The 17,226-nt window shown below is 46.1% G+C and overlaps 1 protein-coding gene across 6 annotated transcripts in view; it reads right to left on the reverse strand.

The window, feature by feature from the left end:
• Window positions 1–15,036, reverse strand: part of ZFAND6 (zinc finger AN1-type containing 6) — a 37,755-nt gene extending 22,719 nt beyond the window's left edge. The window contains exons 1-2 of one of the 6 annotated variants that reach the window (XM_035554622.2): window positions 14,911–15,036; window positions 12,346–12,440 (exon numbers count right to left, since the gene is read on the reverse strand). The gene's annotated coding sequence lies outside the window, so the exon portion shown is untranslated. Of the gene's footprint in view, window positions 1–7,211; window positions 7,278–7,999; window positions 8,487–8,660; window positions 8,830–12,345; window positions 12,441–13,532; window positions 13,562–13,846; window positions 13,906–14,910 lie in introns of those variants that run through there. The other 5 variants (XM_035554623.2, XM_035554624.2, XM_035554627.2 and 2 more) reach the window with 5 other exon arrangements.
• Window positions 15,037–17,226: the final 2,190 nt, after the last annotated feature.

Consider the following 17,226-nt stretch of genomic DNA (forward strand, 5'->3'; position numbering starts at 1 on the left):
AGGGAAGATTCAATCACTTACAAGATTACCCATATAATTACTAAAAGAATAGATACAGATTCAGTAATCGCTTCTTTTGATATTCAGTGAATAAGTAATCTTCTCACAATACAGCATAAGTTTCACTTATTTTAAGCATATCAAACCCAGAAGAGATAAAAGCCGCTTTAACACGAGTTCCCAAAATAGACAGCTTCTTGCTAACAAAACACCTGTTGCTGAGAACTGACAGTAAGCACAAAACACGTTATAATTTGTTTTTGTAAACAGCACCATGTAGAATTTTAATTAGCTCATAATGCTACAGTTCTGCATAGGCCTAATGCTCAGGGAGGTCCTGCTCTAATATTAGGGTTCCTAGATTAGGGTTCCTAGATGTTAATAAATAAAAGGATCATCATCATCATCACTTCTGCTTAAGGCATCATGAATTCAACTTAACTTCCAAGAACATTGTGATTATCATGGATGATGTGTTGTTCTATTTAGAATGATGCACTATGTCTAATTTAAGTGTTCAAAATTATACAATACCCTTACTGTGGTTTGATGGGGAATTTAACCTAAAGCTAAAGCCTGTCCAAACAAACAGGGTATTTAGGGACAAGTTTTCGGCAAAAGGGGTATAAGTATAATGTTCCCTGTGGCAAAGCTGCATTCCTGGTCTTTTGCAATGCACTTAAATTTAGCCAAGGATTCAAAGGTGCTACTTTGTTTTAACCCCAATGCGATTCCAGTTTTGTTGTTGTGTTTTTTCAATTGTAAGGGAAGCCAGCTTACATGATCCCAAACAAGTTACTGAATTGTCTAAATAGTAAAACCAATCACCCTGCACCAAACATACAAAAATATTGCCCAGCTGAGCAGCAGCCACCATGCTGGGCAACTGATATTTATCCACCCCTCAACATTTACTGCCACGTTGCACCAAATACATGGCTGTATCAGCTAACTGGTCACACTAACCATGAAGTTGTGTGTCTTTCCTTAGTTTCCTTTCAACTGCCACACTGCTTGAAACACTGCAACAAGCGAGCAGCCCAGTGCAACCAGCCAACGTGCATCCAATTTGTACTTCCACGTAACCAGTGCAGTGGTTTCATGGTATGGGTAACTTAGGCTTAATGTCAGCACACCAGGAACTGATTTACCTCGAAGACTTTGTTCTTCCAGAGCCTGGAGGGGTTCCTGCACCTGGTTCACTGTGCAGCTCTGCAGTTCTGTGCCAGCAGAGTCAAGGTAGCATTGCTCTGCTGCAAAAAGGTGGAACTACCAAAGTAGCATTGGACCTCAACTCTACGCCGCGGCTTCAGCCATAGTGGAAGTCAAGAAAAGATGAAAGCTGCATATGGCACAAAGAGGCCAGGGTGGAAATTACATACGAAATGCCTTATTGCAGCCTTAACTATCTGAGGTAGTGTCAGATTAATAGATGAAAAGTTAAAGAATAATCCGAAATTCACCAAGCGTAAGGCACTCTCCCTTCTGAAGGTTTCTAAAACTATACCACTTGCTCAGATGGAGGGGTTGTCACAGCGTTTAGGAAAAGCTTAAGAACTATTGGAAGAAGCTTAACTGAGGACAACTGGCATTTTTCCCATTGCCATCACAGAACAGACAATCAGTTTTTTTCTACTTCTTTTCTTAGCCCATACAGAACAGACTGCATAGATTTCAGTTACTCAACCTGAGCAGGACAAAAGCCAGAGCTAACTGCCAGCTTTCGAGTAAAAGTCTACGTTGCAGGCACTGTGCTTTAATCACACTTTTTCCTTACTAATATTCACTTCAGGTACAACTCCGACCTGCTTTTCTGACAACCAAGTTTGCTATTCATTCTGTTTTCAGACTAGATTCAACTCCATGAGCAGGCATTTCTAGTACGAGGTCTCCCCCGCTCACTGTCCAGAACACTCAGATCAGCAAGTTAAGAGCACAATAGCCTAAAAATAGCATGGCTGGATGCCACTGTCTCCCATTTAATATGATGGTACCTTTGTACAGAGTTCTTTTTACAATTCTACAAAGAAAAATACAGCCATAAATAGCTTTAAGGGAGGGACTTGTATCCAAAGGACTGAGCTGTTAAGCAGTGCTTTGGGATTCCCCCTTTTTCATCCACCCATATGAGAAGAAATTTGCATTTTGAACAATAATTCTTTAAATACATCTGACTTCTTCTCTTGCCATAGTGATTGTATTCTGCCAGAGAACAGATCGACACATGACAGAGTAACAACACCTTCCAGAGAAAGGAAAATTCATGATCTAAAGGAGAAGTACAAAAACACAAGCCAGATCTCACTTCAATTACTTTGCTTAGCATACTAAGGCCGCTTCGTCCGTTCTAACGTGTGATACAGAACCTGCTCAGAAGACATCAAACCTCATTTTGTGTAACTGCATGGCTTTCTATCACAGCACTCGTTCCCTTTCATTCATAAATACTGGCCAACAGGACTTCTATCAGGAAACACTGGAAAAAAGGACACGACATACCCCATTTATTAAGGCATAAGGTCAGAAATACATGGGAGATCAGCAAGATCAGAGCCCTTCAGACACATTCGCATGCATCACAGCTTCAGCTGCTACATTACATTAGGCTAATTCCATGAGTACCATTTGTTTTTCAAGCTGTGGCAGTGCACTGGCATTGTCTCCCAGAAACGTGTCTCACACTCCTTTTCTGATGGGAACACACACAAAAATTACCACTGCTGAAGAGTATCTGTATCCCTTGCATAAAAGTCACTAATTTCACCCATAACCCTGGATTTTAAGAGAAGACTTTCTCCTATTTTAATAAATAGCACTGATGCTGCTTAAGAAAACCCAGCAATACCACAACACGCCTTTTACTTTGTATGTGCCACCCTGCGCAAGTTCACCAGATAGAGCTATCAGCTCATACAAAGAAGTTTCAGCAAATTCTTCATCTCAGGCCTTGACAGTTTGAGAAATTAAGGTGTCATAGCTGCATCAAGGACAGAAATATTCCTCAACAGAACAGACAGACTGATATTTCAAGCATTTTGCCTGTGCAGCGGGCAATCTGTGGTAAAAGATAGAAGGATAAGTAGGTAACAACTAATCAGGGATTTATTTAGACACAGAATGACTAGGTATAAACTTAAGACCATGGGTCACATTGTGACTTTGAAGAACAACAAGCTAACTCTTGCAATAGGATCAAAAAGACAGAGCAAAACAGCCAAAAGTTTCACAGACACTAAGAGAAAAGCAAAGGCAGGAAGGCAACAATCACCTAAGCGACTGGAGTGTGAAATTAGACTTGAATTTTAGGGTTTTTTGTTCGTTTGTTTTTGTTGAGCTTATTTGTTGACGCTCCTCCAAAAAAAAAGTTCAGAAGCTAGTCAATTACTCCACTGCTATGCTCAAGAGTTTTCAATTGAAATCAAAGCCCTACGCCAAGTTTCACTAGACTTATTAGGAAGGCAAAATATTCATGCACTGCTGCTAGGCCAGTCCACAACAAATCAAATACTCCTTGATCTGAGTATTGGTCTCAGCCTCAGCACAGTTTGTCACACTCAGCTGACAGTGTTTATTATGTAACTAATGACACACTTACCTTGACCTATAGTTACTAATGCCTCCTTCCTGCTCTTCCAGGATACTTTAAACAAAGCCCACGAAAACATACTGATATTCAAAACAAGCCAGTTGAGCAATTCTAAAGTCTCTTCCCTAAAAAATTTTCTAAGTAAGTCTGCCCATGTTGACACTTTTTTCAGGTATGAAATCAAATGGTTTCAATATAACAAGCACTAAAATAATTACTTTTCTAGTTATTTTTCCCCAAGACAATAACATTTGGTTGATAACTAATCCTAATTAGTCCCTACAAAATCACTTATTCAAGGACTGAACACCAATACCCAACAGTACATCATACTAGCATGACATTTGGATGGTAGAGGTTCAGCATAACTCTTGTACATTTCACTTAGAGAACTCACTAGGCAGGAAGAACAACCTGCAAGTGTTTCAGTTTCTAAACACTCACAGCACAGGCACTTCCTTTGCCCCTGCCTTGATAAGGCTCTAATGCAAGACGCTTCTGTTGCACAGAAAATATTCTACTAGGTGGTAAAGTTACATTGCACTGAAGATCCTGATTCCATATCATCATTTCAGAAAAACATCTTAAATTCACATAGGAGATAGTAGAGACAATTTCATCCTTCTTTGCAGCCTCATCTGCCCTGCCCTCAAGAAACAGCTCGATCAGCAACTGGTTAAATGTTTTCTTCAGACAACCTAACTCAAAGATAAGACCTGTGTATAAAAAGGCATGAAACTGCCCAATTTACTTACAGAAGCTCTGTAGTTTTGTCTGTAAAATCAGCGGTACTCTTTTTGCCTCTCACCTCCAAAAATTTAAAGCCTTCGGTATCAGCAGCTAAAGCAGCTGTCTTCCCCATGCAGTATTTTCATCAGCCTGATTTTGTGCATATATTCAATGGCATACGCTGTCCAGCCTTCTGCCTTGTTCAAGCTAATGGTGAAAAGTCAAGTCATTGTTTGAAAAAAACAAAACACGCCCAACGCAAAACATTTAACCAAGCTGAGAGCACCTCACTTCTGTCCTCAAAAATCCTGCTATTAAGCTTCCACATTAATTTGATAATGAAGTTTATATTTGTTTCCCTAATCCTTCACATGGATAAAAATGCATTAGCACTGTGAATCACAGGACGCACCAGCGCAGTGTTGTCTTAAACCCTGGGCTAGTTAAACCGTTCAGGCGGTTGTCAGGGCCTGCCAAGTCAGCCACACTGTTTATAGTTTCGTTCTACAGATACAGGATTATTACATTTCAGACTGACAAATACCATACCCTGAAGGTTAGAGTGCTGTGACACAAATATATCCTGACAGGGCGGAACGGCGGAGCAGGGGTGGTCTTCAGCTTGGAGACCAGAGTGGAGACCGTTTCGGCTTCTGTAAGATTGCTGAACCATTAAGTTAAAGGAAGAGCCATACATTTAATGAAACTGTTGCTTAAAAAGGAACTATTTTTAGGAAATACACAAATGCAAGAGCTCATTTGTTTAAGTAATGCTCAAAACATTTTCTCAAGTTGGTCTAAATGGAACAGAAGATGGATGAAGTTAGGATTTAGCTTGGTTTATCTCGATGTATAATTTAATAGCTAGAAAAGTTACTTTTCAGATGCACAAAACCTGAGTTTCTGTCAACAACCGCAGAACGCACAAGCAAATACAACTTGATTGAGAAGAAACAATTTTTACACTGTCAAGGCTTTGTTTTTGCTAATCTCTATTTAACTCAAAAGCCCTATAAACACAGTTGGAAGGGATCTGTTAAAAATATATCACCCCACCCCTTCAATTAAGGGCTGAGAAGCTTATGACACATCTGAGACACCCAACAAGAACAGGGAAGAAAGACTTAATGTTCCTGATATTTCTAAAGGTAAAAAAAAAAGGCAGGTTTAAAAAAAACTTAAACCTTTCATGCCTCTGTTAAATTGATTTTAAAGCAAGGACAGTCCCTTACCTTAGCTGTTTCTATTCCTTTGTTGGCCATGTGTAATTAACTGCTTATTTTCACAAAACCTTACTACAACGTAAACATCACCGGCCTGATCATCCACCCCACCCAGACTGGGCTCCACACCAGAGGAGAGCAACCATCTCCTCGAGGAGAGGAGTATCTGTCCACCAGGGCCGTACCTCCAGTACCGACCTTCTCTGCACCAGCACCACCGTAACGATCAACAGCTACTCACCCCTTCACCGTGTCTCTCCTAGGAACTGCAATGAAACCTGTTAGCAGGCATAACCCGCGTCTAAAACCATGGACAGATGTCCCTTTCTGGTAGGGCTGAAGTTCTCTGAGATGACATTATTCACCCACTTCCCTCCCTTGCGCCTTGGGCGCGAAGCAATTAGCAGAAATGAACCCTGAAGCACTTGGGGAATACGGGAAGGAAGAGTAAGGGAAAAGAGCCAGTTGGGTTGGCTCGAGCCACTAATTTAAAACAATTTAAGCGAGCCTCGCTGGCTTCGCCCCCAGCGCCCACAGGACCCACTGCGCTGGGAGGGCGGCAGGAGGCACCACACGCAGCAGAAAGCACTCGACAAGCAAGCAGGGCCCTGAAGCCCACCTGGCTGTTTGCAGGGTGGACAGCTGCCCTCCGTAAGGCTACTGGCATGTTTTACAACAACTGTCCCTGGGGGAGGTGCACAGCCTTCTCCAGGAAGCATTAAATGGAAGCAGAGTGCGGAGTGACCATCCCAGCGAGCGGAGAGCCACCCGCGTCACAGCGTCGGGAAGAGATGCCAACAGACAAAAGAGCACAGGTCCTCTCTGCCTCACCAACAGAGGAGACAAGGTCCAGTCCCGCATTTTGTACACAGGCTGACAATCACTGTACGAATCTCTTATTCACATCAGAGATGCATATCCCGTCCTGGCGCAAGAAGCAGACATGTAAATCCCACAGCACACGACACGCTCACAGTGTTTAAGGCTTGCAGATGGAGCATGTGCGGGAGAAGGTTTTTCTGAACAAGGAGTGCTGGAGCAACCAATCGGCGCGCGGGGACAACACGGGTCCTGCCAGCGACGGCTCTGAACGCAGGCAAGAAACATTTGCTGTAGCCTGAATACAGAAGTTGTACAGCTGTGCCAGCAAAGTGGTATGTTTATCCTTTAGGGCAGATTTGCTTTCTACAAACAGCCTGCATTAGAATTGTATACATGTGGTGAGAGAGTTGAGCACTTCACTTCTGCACTGAATACATCAGTAAAATTGGCCCCAGATAATCTCTCTTTCCTAAGCTGGGGGGCAGAGGGGAGCAGAGAAGAACTGCTACTCATACACCAAGCAATACAATTCGTGTTGCCTGATGCATGCAGCTTTTCTTCTGTTTTAAGCAAAACCAGCTTTTGGCCAAACACAGTACTCACCAGCACACAAACACCTAAGTTTGCTCCAGTTTGTTTGAGCAAGTCTAATGCGCGTACTCATACCATGCGTTTATAAGAACGAAAGCAAACTATTCCATTCTTCTTGCCCTCACCCGAGACATGAAACCTAACCACTCGGTCTCAGCCTAGCATCAGTTGTAAAGTTAAGAAATGAATCAAACCCCAGGGATTTAAACGTATATATCCCCTTCTTAATTACCTCCCCTTATGCAAGAGATCTGGCTCACCTCTCACCTACAGGACTGTGCACAGTCACTGCTCGTTCTAAAGTATATCCAAGGTTTAAATATAGTCTACAACAAAAAGAAATGGTGTAAACAGATAGCAAAAGCAAATTAGTAATTCAGACCTGCGCCAATGAAGTATGGCAAGATGCCAATGCGTCATGGTGCTTTGACATATTTTTTAAGAAGTAATCCGTAACCAGCATTTCTGGAGTAAGCAAAATGGCTCAGTACAAAACTGAAAGCAGGAGGTACACTTTAATAGCCACACTTTTGTTTATGTTCGCTACAGGTTTAAACAATAGCTTTCCTTTGCCGCTTGGAAGACTGCTGCTCAGTTTTCACAGCCATTCTTCTGTCATCTCGACTAATCATACAAATCCCGTCAAACTCCTTACTTAGCCTCAACAAGTATTAGGGCCACGAGTATTTCTTTCCAGTTCCCAGGAGCAGCTGTGTACAGACACAAGTGTTTGTTCTATTTTTTTTAAGTAAACAACAGGAAATATTTAGGGAAGCAAGAAAATATAATCATCGCTCTGAAAGCATTGTTCTGTATGTGGCCTCGTCTAACATACTTGTCAAAGATACCAAAAGGATGACGATTAAAACAAAAAAGTCTTCATTCTCATTAAAAACCCCGACTTCCTGACTCGCCACTTCCTGCTCTCCTCCCTCTCACCCTCATCCCATGCCACCCGTGGCAAATCACACTTGTCCTCTTCCTAAAGGTCTTTCGGAGGCACCGAGTATCGCTAAAAATAGTGCTAGGAAGGCCTTAGATGACACACCTGGTGCAGAAACTAAAAATAATCTCCCCTCAGAGCAGACACCCGCTACGGTCGGACAACAGAGCATTCACGAGAGCCGGAGCGATTCGGCAGCCAAACCCGCTCACCCCCAGCCCCGGCTGGAAGGGCAGCAGCTGCCGACCAGGGCGCTAACACAATTCTCCTGCCCGCGTTGGTGAGCAGAGCCCCGGCAGCCGCGGCCGTCCGCGAAGCTGAAGAGAAAGGAGGAGGCGAATCGCGCTTTCTCCGCGTAGTTTCCAGCTATCTTTGTTCTGCACGCCGAGGACCTGCGAGGCGTTCCTGCGAGCGAGAGCGAAGCCCGAGACAACAGCGGAGCGGGGCTCGGCGGCACAACAATAGGCGATTTGAGACAGAACCACTCGGAGCAAACGCTGCCGCGGGCTGACCCCGCAGCGGCTGTCACGGCGAGCTGGCCCGAAGCCGGGCACGACCCGAGGGGCCGGAGCTGGTGCCGCTGCCCGGTGCGGCTCCCCCCGGGGCTCCCGGCCGTGCCCGAGGCCGGGCGGAGCGCCCCGAGGCCCCCCCCAATCCTCCCGCGGAGCCCCCCGGCAGCCGGGCTGCTGCCCGCGGAGCCCCTTTTGTTCTGCTTCCCGGCCGGCGGGGGGGCGCTAGGACCCGGCCGCGAGGGGAAGGTGCCTACCGCCGCCCGGCTCCCCGCTCCGACCCCGGCTCAACTTCACTTCTTGCTCCCGCGGGGGGGCGGGGGGGGGGGGGGGGGGGGCTCTCCCGGCGCAACGCAGCCTGCGCGCGCCGCCCCCGCCGCGATTGGTGGAGGATAAGGAAGGCACCGCCCCGCCGGCCCGGCTCCGCGCTCCGATTGGCGGAGCGGCGCGTCTGTTAGGTAAAGAACTTTTTCCTCGCTAGCAGGTTAGGTTGAGGCAGCGCTTCGAGCAACCCCCCCCCCTCCCTCCCCAGTGAGGGGGGGGGTGGCTCTTAAAGGGGCCGCACCCCGCCGGCGGCCGCCACGGGAGGCAGCGCTGGGCACCGCGTACCCCCCCCCGGGGGCTCCCCCCCGGGAGCAGCGGGACCCCCGCGGCCCCTCCGCTGACCCCGGCCTCCGCTCGCGGCCGGGGAAGGGCCGGCCCGGCTAAAAATAGGCTCGGCGGCCGCTGGCAGGAGGCTCCCGGCGCTGCGAAGCGTGAGTCAGCACGGCGAGAGGCGGGCGGCGCCTCGGGGGCAGCGGCTGCGGGCGCCGCTGGAAACTCTCGGGGCTCGCCGAGGCCGAAAGGAGCGGCGGGGCGCTGCGAGGCTCCCCGGGCGGCCGGCGGCGGGGCTTCCTCCCAGCGCCACGCAGCACAAAAAGGTCGCCTTCCGAAGCACGTTCGTGGGTTTGTAACGGCTGAAGGGGGGGTCAGCCGGGTGAAGCTGAGGCGCCGGTCTGCGTGGACGTGCTGGGGTTGGTTTGTGCTGAGCAGGGGGAGAGAGGAGAAGTCCTTGCTTTACAGGACAGTTCTCGCCTCTAGGGACACGCTGGAGCTGCCTCCCCCTGCTCTAGCTAGGGGCTGTATGGCAACATGGCTATCTGCCTTAACTTTCCCGGTGCACGTTAATCAAGCTCAAACACCTTAGCACGCAGTTGTTCCGCAAGTCCCACCGAAAAGAACAAAAAACACCATCGAGGAGGCCATCTGATTCCTCTAACACAGTCACGTAACCTGTTTGTGCTACCTTCTCTTCTAGAGCGATCTATCGCCCCACAAAGCCAAACCGAACTGGAAAGCAGCAGTTCATACAGCTGTTAGGTTAATGAGCACAAAGCATTGCAAGACTGGAGTTAACTTTAACAAGATTTACATAACTTCCCCTGCAGAACCTAAAATGAGCTGTAAGAACCAGACGTTAACCCTTACACTTAAATCCCACGGTGTACATGAGCCAGAACTTTAACAGTACTTTAGGAAGTCAGCCAGTCCCCTGAGGATAACTGTGAGGCCGCTTGCAGGACACTTCTGACCAAACGCTATCAAAGACATCAGATCCAAGCACACAGTTCATGCAAATAAAACGTACCAGTAAAGCGTCCTCTAAGAATCTCAGTAATCAATCTTGGAAAGCTTCAATTTAGAGCACATTAACTTTAGGCCCATAAAAACAACGTCCGAAGTCACCAATCTTATCACCAGAGCTGCCTAGTAATGGCAGAGGACATGACAACCCTAAAGTTACTTGTGCTGGTTGGGTACTTTCAAAAGGGAAGAAAAAACACTGTATTAACCTACAACTCTCTGGCTCTTTGTGCTACGAAACAAGTCTAACCACCTGGCAACTGCAACAGTGATGAAAAATAACTTTTATCATTGAACAACGCGACTCATACTTAAGTTAAACAGGCAGCTAGCAGCTCCTTATCGCTACAAGGGAGAAGTTTCACTCCTCTTTCTCCCCATCTTTCCCCTCCCAGCCACGCAGCCTGGCCTACTGCCTTACTACAGCTCTGGTACTCATCAGACCCTTCCATGCCCCTTCTGACTCAATGATCTGGCAGAGGCTTGGCCAGCTTCTGATAAGCAAGAGCATGGCTCACCCAGAGCATCAGGGGAATGGCGAAGCAGATTCTCCTCTGTTCAAGACTGACCTCCTAGATTTGTTAGTCTAATTTCCTTAAAAAAAAAAAAAAAAAACAAACACACACCCCATAAAACACCATAACACTTATTAAGAATGCTCCAAGAGTAATTTGCTACCTTCACAAAATAAATAGAACCCCCAAATTGGTGAAATAGGCAATCAAAACTAGATTCACAGTTAGCCCTGCCTCATTGAACCAGAAATCATGGGTACACACATCTACCATTTCCATGTTGAAAATCCAAATATATATATAAAAAATGCTACTCAAGTTGTTATCCCATGCTGAAGGAAACCTAGTGGAACTGAACACTAAAAAGCCCAATTTATAAGCTCAGTTTCTGCACACAAGTAACCTATTTTCCATGAAAACACAGGCACATTTGGGAGGAAGTGCAGAGGCATCATTTTAAGGTCTGGGCTCAAGTTAGGCCTTTGCCACTCTTACAATATCTTTAGTAACGCAGAAAAACATGAAACAGCAGATTGCAGCTGCAAGTACACTAAACAGGGAAGCTTTGACAGCAGCATAAAAAAGATTCGGTTTGCTGCCACTGAACTTTGCTCTGAGGACAACAGCAAGAGAGAGCACCTGACTCTCATTTGACTATTGTAATCATGGAGCTAAAAGCCCATTTGTTCTGCAATCTTACATATACAGAAGACAGCAAGTTTGGAGGACTTGACAGCTCAAGAGATCAAGAACAGAGCCTTTCATCTTTAAGTCACCAGTTCAAACAGAGACCAGAATAGTAGCGATCAAAAGCTCCATGTGATGGCTGTTCAGGGATTAGATAAAGAGATGGCTACTGGCTCTCCAGTTCCCAGAAGATCCCTGTGAAGCACACCATCTTTCCTCACAGTTTGCACCTGTTTTTCACCGTCTTGAATACAACATACCTTCTGGATTTTGTACATGTTAATAAGTAGCACAGTAACAGAACTGGTGCTTTCACACACTCAACTTGCATTGTAGAAAAGGACTTTACCCTCCCCTTGTCAATTGTGTCAGCATTACAGCATGTGCCGATTTTTTTAAACAATTACAGCTCTGTCTTTTAGATTGTTTATTTATTATTATTAGAGATAGCTTTAAACTGAATATTTAGCTTCCTATTGTTTTTGTATCCTCAGATGTTGCAATACCTGTTTACTAACTACAGTCCCCATAAACTTGCTGTATAAGATTTTTTGCAAGCTTAAAAATTTAAAAGCACATGAGCATAGGAATTTCAGAACTTTGCCATTTGAGAAACAGCTCTGAGAAGCTGGCAATCATTTTTTAATCAAACCTAAACTAACTACCTACATAAGGAATGGAATAATAATTCTGCATGATAAAAGAAACGTTCCTTTTTGTATTCTTATACATTCATCAATACATCAGTGTGCAGTCTCTTGAAAGTTAGTGGTAGTCTCTTTCCAGCCTGCTTTTACTTTAAAGAGTCTGCAAGAAGTACCTGGAATTTCAAGGCAGGATAGGCAAGACAAAAACAAGCTCTCAGCATGTGTTGACTGAAGGTTCTGAAGTACAGGTTTGTTGCCCTGGTACGAATACCACTACCAAAAGCAATCTTCTACACTACCCCAGCAATACAAAGTTCCATACTTGCGGTAGCATATTACTTCGTGAGAATAAAGTTGCTGGTAGCAAGCCAAAGTCCTAGAAACTTCAGTATCCTTAGCAGCAACTAAGGAGGCCCTTGCATACAAAGAATTCAGCTTGCTACTCTAAGAGTCTAGAGAGTGCAACATACCAGACTGATGAGATTTCAGTAAGCTTGAAGAACTTCCTGAGATTTCTCTTGCTGCTTTGAATCCAAGCTGTACTGCCGCACTGTGATAATCAAATCTGGAAATAACAAAAAAGTACATGTGGTAAATATCAGGTCTCCATCAGAGAGGGCTGGTTAGTTGCCTGGATAGCCGTATTCACGCACACGATATTCCCCTGGAAGTCTGAGCAGCTATCTCAAACCACCCAAAGGTTAGCTACCCCGAGAACTTACTAAAGGTTATCCACATGTTAAATTCCAACTGCTTCCTTCTGCACAGGGAATAAGCCACTAAGAAAATAGCTTTCATTTCCCCCCCCCTCCTTTTTGTTCCACTCTTATCTCCTGGCTTACAAAGCTGCAAAGCTGTAATGAGTCTTAATCACTCAGCAGTCACCATATTGCTATTATGGCTTTTTTTTAAAAATATATGTATTTTTAAGATCAGAATAGGGAATGACATCTTGTTCAGCTACACAGCTGAGGACTCCAGTGCCAGATGCCACGCATCACCCTCTTCAGAGTACTTGAGAAAGGATCCAGACATTTTGAAAGACTTTTTCTTGTCATCAGGTATCTCTTGGGTAGAAAAAAATGCTGATTTCCACTGAATTTAGCATGCTCCAAGAACATCTATATATAATCTGTAACACTCTTTGTAGTTTAAATCGAGTATCTTGAACACAAGTCAAAGTCTATTCAGTACTTAATTAAAAGAAAAAGGTAGCTGTACAACTACTAACTGCTAAGAAAATGGAGCTGGAAGTTTGTGTACTTACAATTCTCTCAGAAATCAAACTGATTTATACAGCTATTACAGAAGGACACACCTTCGCAGAAGCAAGGATTACCTTTATCTGTAACCACGGCAACTTTTCACTAGTTTGTGTCAATGCTACTCCCCTCCTGATAACTTGCCACTATCTCCTTCAAGCTATTTGTACAAGGTTTTCTATGTGCCATCTGAGATCATAAAGTAACAAAAACTTGAAGTGTAAATTTATGTTCTTACACTCTCAGAAGTAGTCTGTAACATGCAAGTTTTTCATCTTTGTCAACAACTCATGATTAGTCGAGAGGTAACTTAATTTTAATCTGTTATTATTTTAATATGATTCATAGTTTTCTAAGACAAAAGTTATTTTACAAGGATCCTCAGAAATACGTACAGGAGATAGAGGAAGTTCTTTACTGCTGAAGACGCTATCTGGAAAGTAGCACAATCAAGGAATTATGCCACTGACGTGTCAAGGATTTGATACTCACTATCATAAGGAACAAAAATTCCCCCAGAACACACTGTTATTTTGGCCAGAACAAATATATACGCCGCAAAAGCCAGTCCCCTTGTTCTAGGCCAAGGGATAATTAATATAAAGAACAGGTGTAGGCACCCCAGCACTAACTAAACAAATCAGGCCGAACTCAAAGAGCAAAGCTATAAAAGTTAAAGGAGACACAGGAAAGAGACTAAGGAACTGACATATTTGCTTCCTCAGCCGTTGAGTTACCATCATCCACAGTTCAGAAGAGGATTAGCGCTCTGCGAAAGGAATTATTTACGATGACATCAGACAAAATCATTTGCTTAGAAGCAGGAGGAGGAAGAGAGGAGCTGCTTTATTTTTTTTCCCCTGGAGTTCATAGGGCAGCTCGCAAAGCTGCACCCTTCCCTCTGCAGTGTACACAGACAGCCTGGCACAGTTAGGAGGAGGGCACAGACCCTTGGAAGAATGAAAGAAACTCAGCACGCTGCCTGCAACTCTTATGCAATGACACCCATTATAGGGCAAGTCTGAACAAACATCCAGGGAATGGACTTCAGAGCACAACTGTGCGCTTTAAGTCGGTCCGCGGAGGGGGAGAAGGAGCTGCCCTTGGTTTTGCTGAACGCCTCCACCTTACGTCAGCACATTTGGTGGAGGCTTCGCCGGTAGCAGCAAGGAGACAATTATTGCTTTTTATTTTGCAAGGACCCCCCCTCCCCCCCCCAAGTCCTTCGGGGGCTGTGGATGCCTGCAGCCCTTATCTCTCACTCCAGTCTTTTTATTTTCTTTTTTTTTTTTTTTCAGAGCCCAGAGCGAGTTAAGCTCGGTTAAATTTAGCAGGGCTCCTCGCCGAGCGCCACAACAAAGCCGAAAAAGAACTTTTTTTCCTGCTAAAAACACCAAAAACGCTGACGACACGGCGCAGGCTCGACCCCTGCCTTTAACGGCGGGGCTGCACGGGACTCACCAAGGGGTTGGCAGAGCCCTGACCCGCGGGGAAGGCCCGGCCGGCCGGGGGAAGCCCTCACCCCGCCGGGGGGCTGCCAAACCCCTCACGACCCCCCCGACCACCGCCCCCACGACCCCCAGCACCGCCCGGTAGCGGCCCTCAGCCAGCCGGGCGGGCCCGCAGCTCCCTCACAAGGACACCTCTGCCCCGGGAGGGCTCCTGCGCACGCAGCCTGGCGGCCCCGTGAGGTAAAAAAGAAGGAAAAAAAAGGCAAAAAAAGGTCCCGAAGGAGCCCCCCGCGCCCCGCCGGCCCCGCCGCGCTCCCCTCACCTGCCCGCGGCCCCGCTCGCTCCTCACCAAACTTTTTTTTTTTCTCTCTTTTTTTTTTTTTTTTTTTCCTCTCCGCCTGCCCTCGCCCTCGGAGTGACGCGGGCGGGCGCGGATTGGCGGCGCCGCGGAAGGGAGGCGGTGGGGGGACGGGGGGGCGGCGCCGCGGCTGGTTATGTATGGCGAGGAGACGGCGGCGACGTGAAACGCAGGATGGGATTTAAAGGGGCAGCGGCCTGTCCCGTGTGCTCCCCCCCCATCACGTTCCCTTTTCACGTTCCCCTTGGCCTGAGGCGACCGCGGGGACGGGGCGGGAGGGACAGGCGGGGACGGGGCACGCAGGGCCCGGGGGCAGGGGCCCCCAGCTCCGGGCACGGAGCTCCCCACGGAGCTGCAGGCTGCTCCCTTCAGGCCGGGCCGCGGCCTGGCTGAGAGGAGCCCGAGGAGAGACCGCCCCCTCACACCTCATAAAATAAAATAAAATAAAATAAAATAAAATAAAATGTTGTGTACCGTGTTTTAAATTCGTGAAGGATAAACGCTTGCTGGAATAAAACTCGCCTGCGGGGGCTGGCAGCGGCCTGCTCCTCCCCCGGCCCTGTCAGAGCTTCGTGCCCCCGGGGGAGTCGGCTGTGAGCTTCCAGGCTACTGATCTACAAAATGTTAAAATGTCACCTGGCCCGGCCTTCTTTGTGCTGCTTTTTTCAAATTAGGGGCTCTGAGGAGGTGCACCGCAGCTTATTTTTACACAGAATGTTTTTATGTCGCACCCACAGTACGGTCTCACATAATTTCTCTGTCAGGGAAGGGTGTGAGGTGAAATTTATGGACGATGGGGGCTCGTAGCAGATAGGGGGGCGGACAGGACTCCAGAGAGATGGAACAAAGCAAATGAGAGCAGAATTTTATCTGCGGATAGCGCAGGGTAGGGGGCCACGAGTGGAGGAACTGGATGAGAGGTCAGAGATGTCAGGTGAGCTGAGGTTGTGGGGAATTTTGGAGGAGCAAAAAAGCAAGACATTGTGAAGCTCCAGGGCAACAAGGCAAGACAGAGAAGCTGAAGACGTTTCTGTTTCCTGCCAGGACAGTTAACAGTGTTCTAGAATTTGTCCTCTCTTTATTGCAGAGGAATTCGAGAATATCCTGAGGAAGGCATTACAAGAGGACACACAAGGATTTCAGCAAAGATGAAGTCCAAGTAGAGATGGCCCATTGGTAAGATCTCACTAATGCCAACGTTGTGAACCCAGCAAACAAATCCATAAACTTGGCAAAAGGGCTTAATAGCAAGAAGTCCCCCAGTTTTTTTTGTTTTGGATATCTCAGCTTGGATCAACACCAGAAAATGCTGGTGCAACCAGCGTGGAAATGCTAACAGTTTTACGGCTATTTTAGTAGAGGTTATTCACACTTGGCTGTCTTTGCTGATGCAATAAGTCCTCCAAATGCCAAGTTGCATGAACAGAAGATGACCTGCATTGCATGTGGTTATCACAGCATTCCCCACAACATTATTTGGAGTGCTTTCATGGTCTTGGCAGTAATCACAAGGAGCTGTGGGGAGTGATGATCACATTCCTCCAAGCCTGTCTATGGTTGTCTCTTCTTTAAAAAAAATCTTAATGCCTTTCGTTTCATCTTAGACTACTTTCTTTGTGCCAGGTTTCACCTCGTCATTAGAAATATAGATGCTTAGTAGAAGGGTAGAACATTTACAGTGTCTCTTTAGAAAAAGGCCAGCTGAATCTTTTGCAGTTGTGAACAACCAACACAACAGCTGGCAGTACAGCAGCGGGAATAAAAAGGGAAATTCAGGCAGTGAACAAGATGGACACCTCCTGCCAGGAGTTATTGACCAGCAACACATGGTGGAACAAATGTTAACTTATGGCATCAAATGTCAAGGGGGGGACAGCAGCATGTTCAGATGTAATCTTCCTTGATTGTGTTTGAAGCTCATCAATTTTCTGATGTGCTAAAATGAGAAAGCTTAGTTATAGTAATGCTGGAGTAAGTGGATTTCTTGAAGCATTCAAAATCAGTATGTTTGGAATGGTCAGAAGCTGCCGCAACTCAAGACCCAAACAGCTGGGAAATGGGGAATGCAAAGCTGCATGTCATCTGCAGAAGAAGAGCCTGTAGTCAAACTGTCTGAGGGAGAAAAAAAATCATGAAAAAGATGACCACATTTATTTTTGATGTAGAATAAAGTGTGGAGGTTAAAAAATGAATGTACATCTTGAACAACTGTGAATGGAAGATAAAGAAACAGCATTCAATTTTCTCATTTGAGGACCTTAAGATAAATAGGCTAAAAAT

This window comes from Cygnus atratus, chromosome 11 (assembly GCF_013377495.2).
Source record: "Cygnus atratus isolate AKBS03 ecotype Queensland, Australia chromosome 11, CAtr_DNAZoo_HiC_assembly, whole genome shotgun sequence".
In the NCBI taxonomy this organism is placed as follows: domain Eukaryota; kingdom Metazoa; phylum Chordata; class Aves; order Anseriformes; family Anatidae; genus Cygnus; species Cygnus atratus.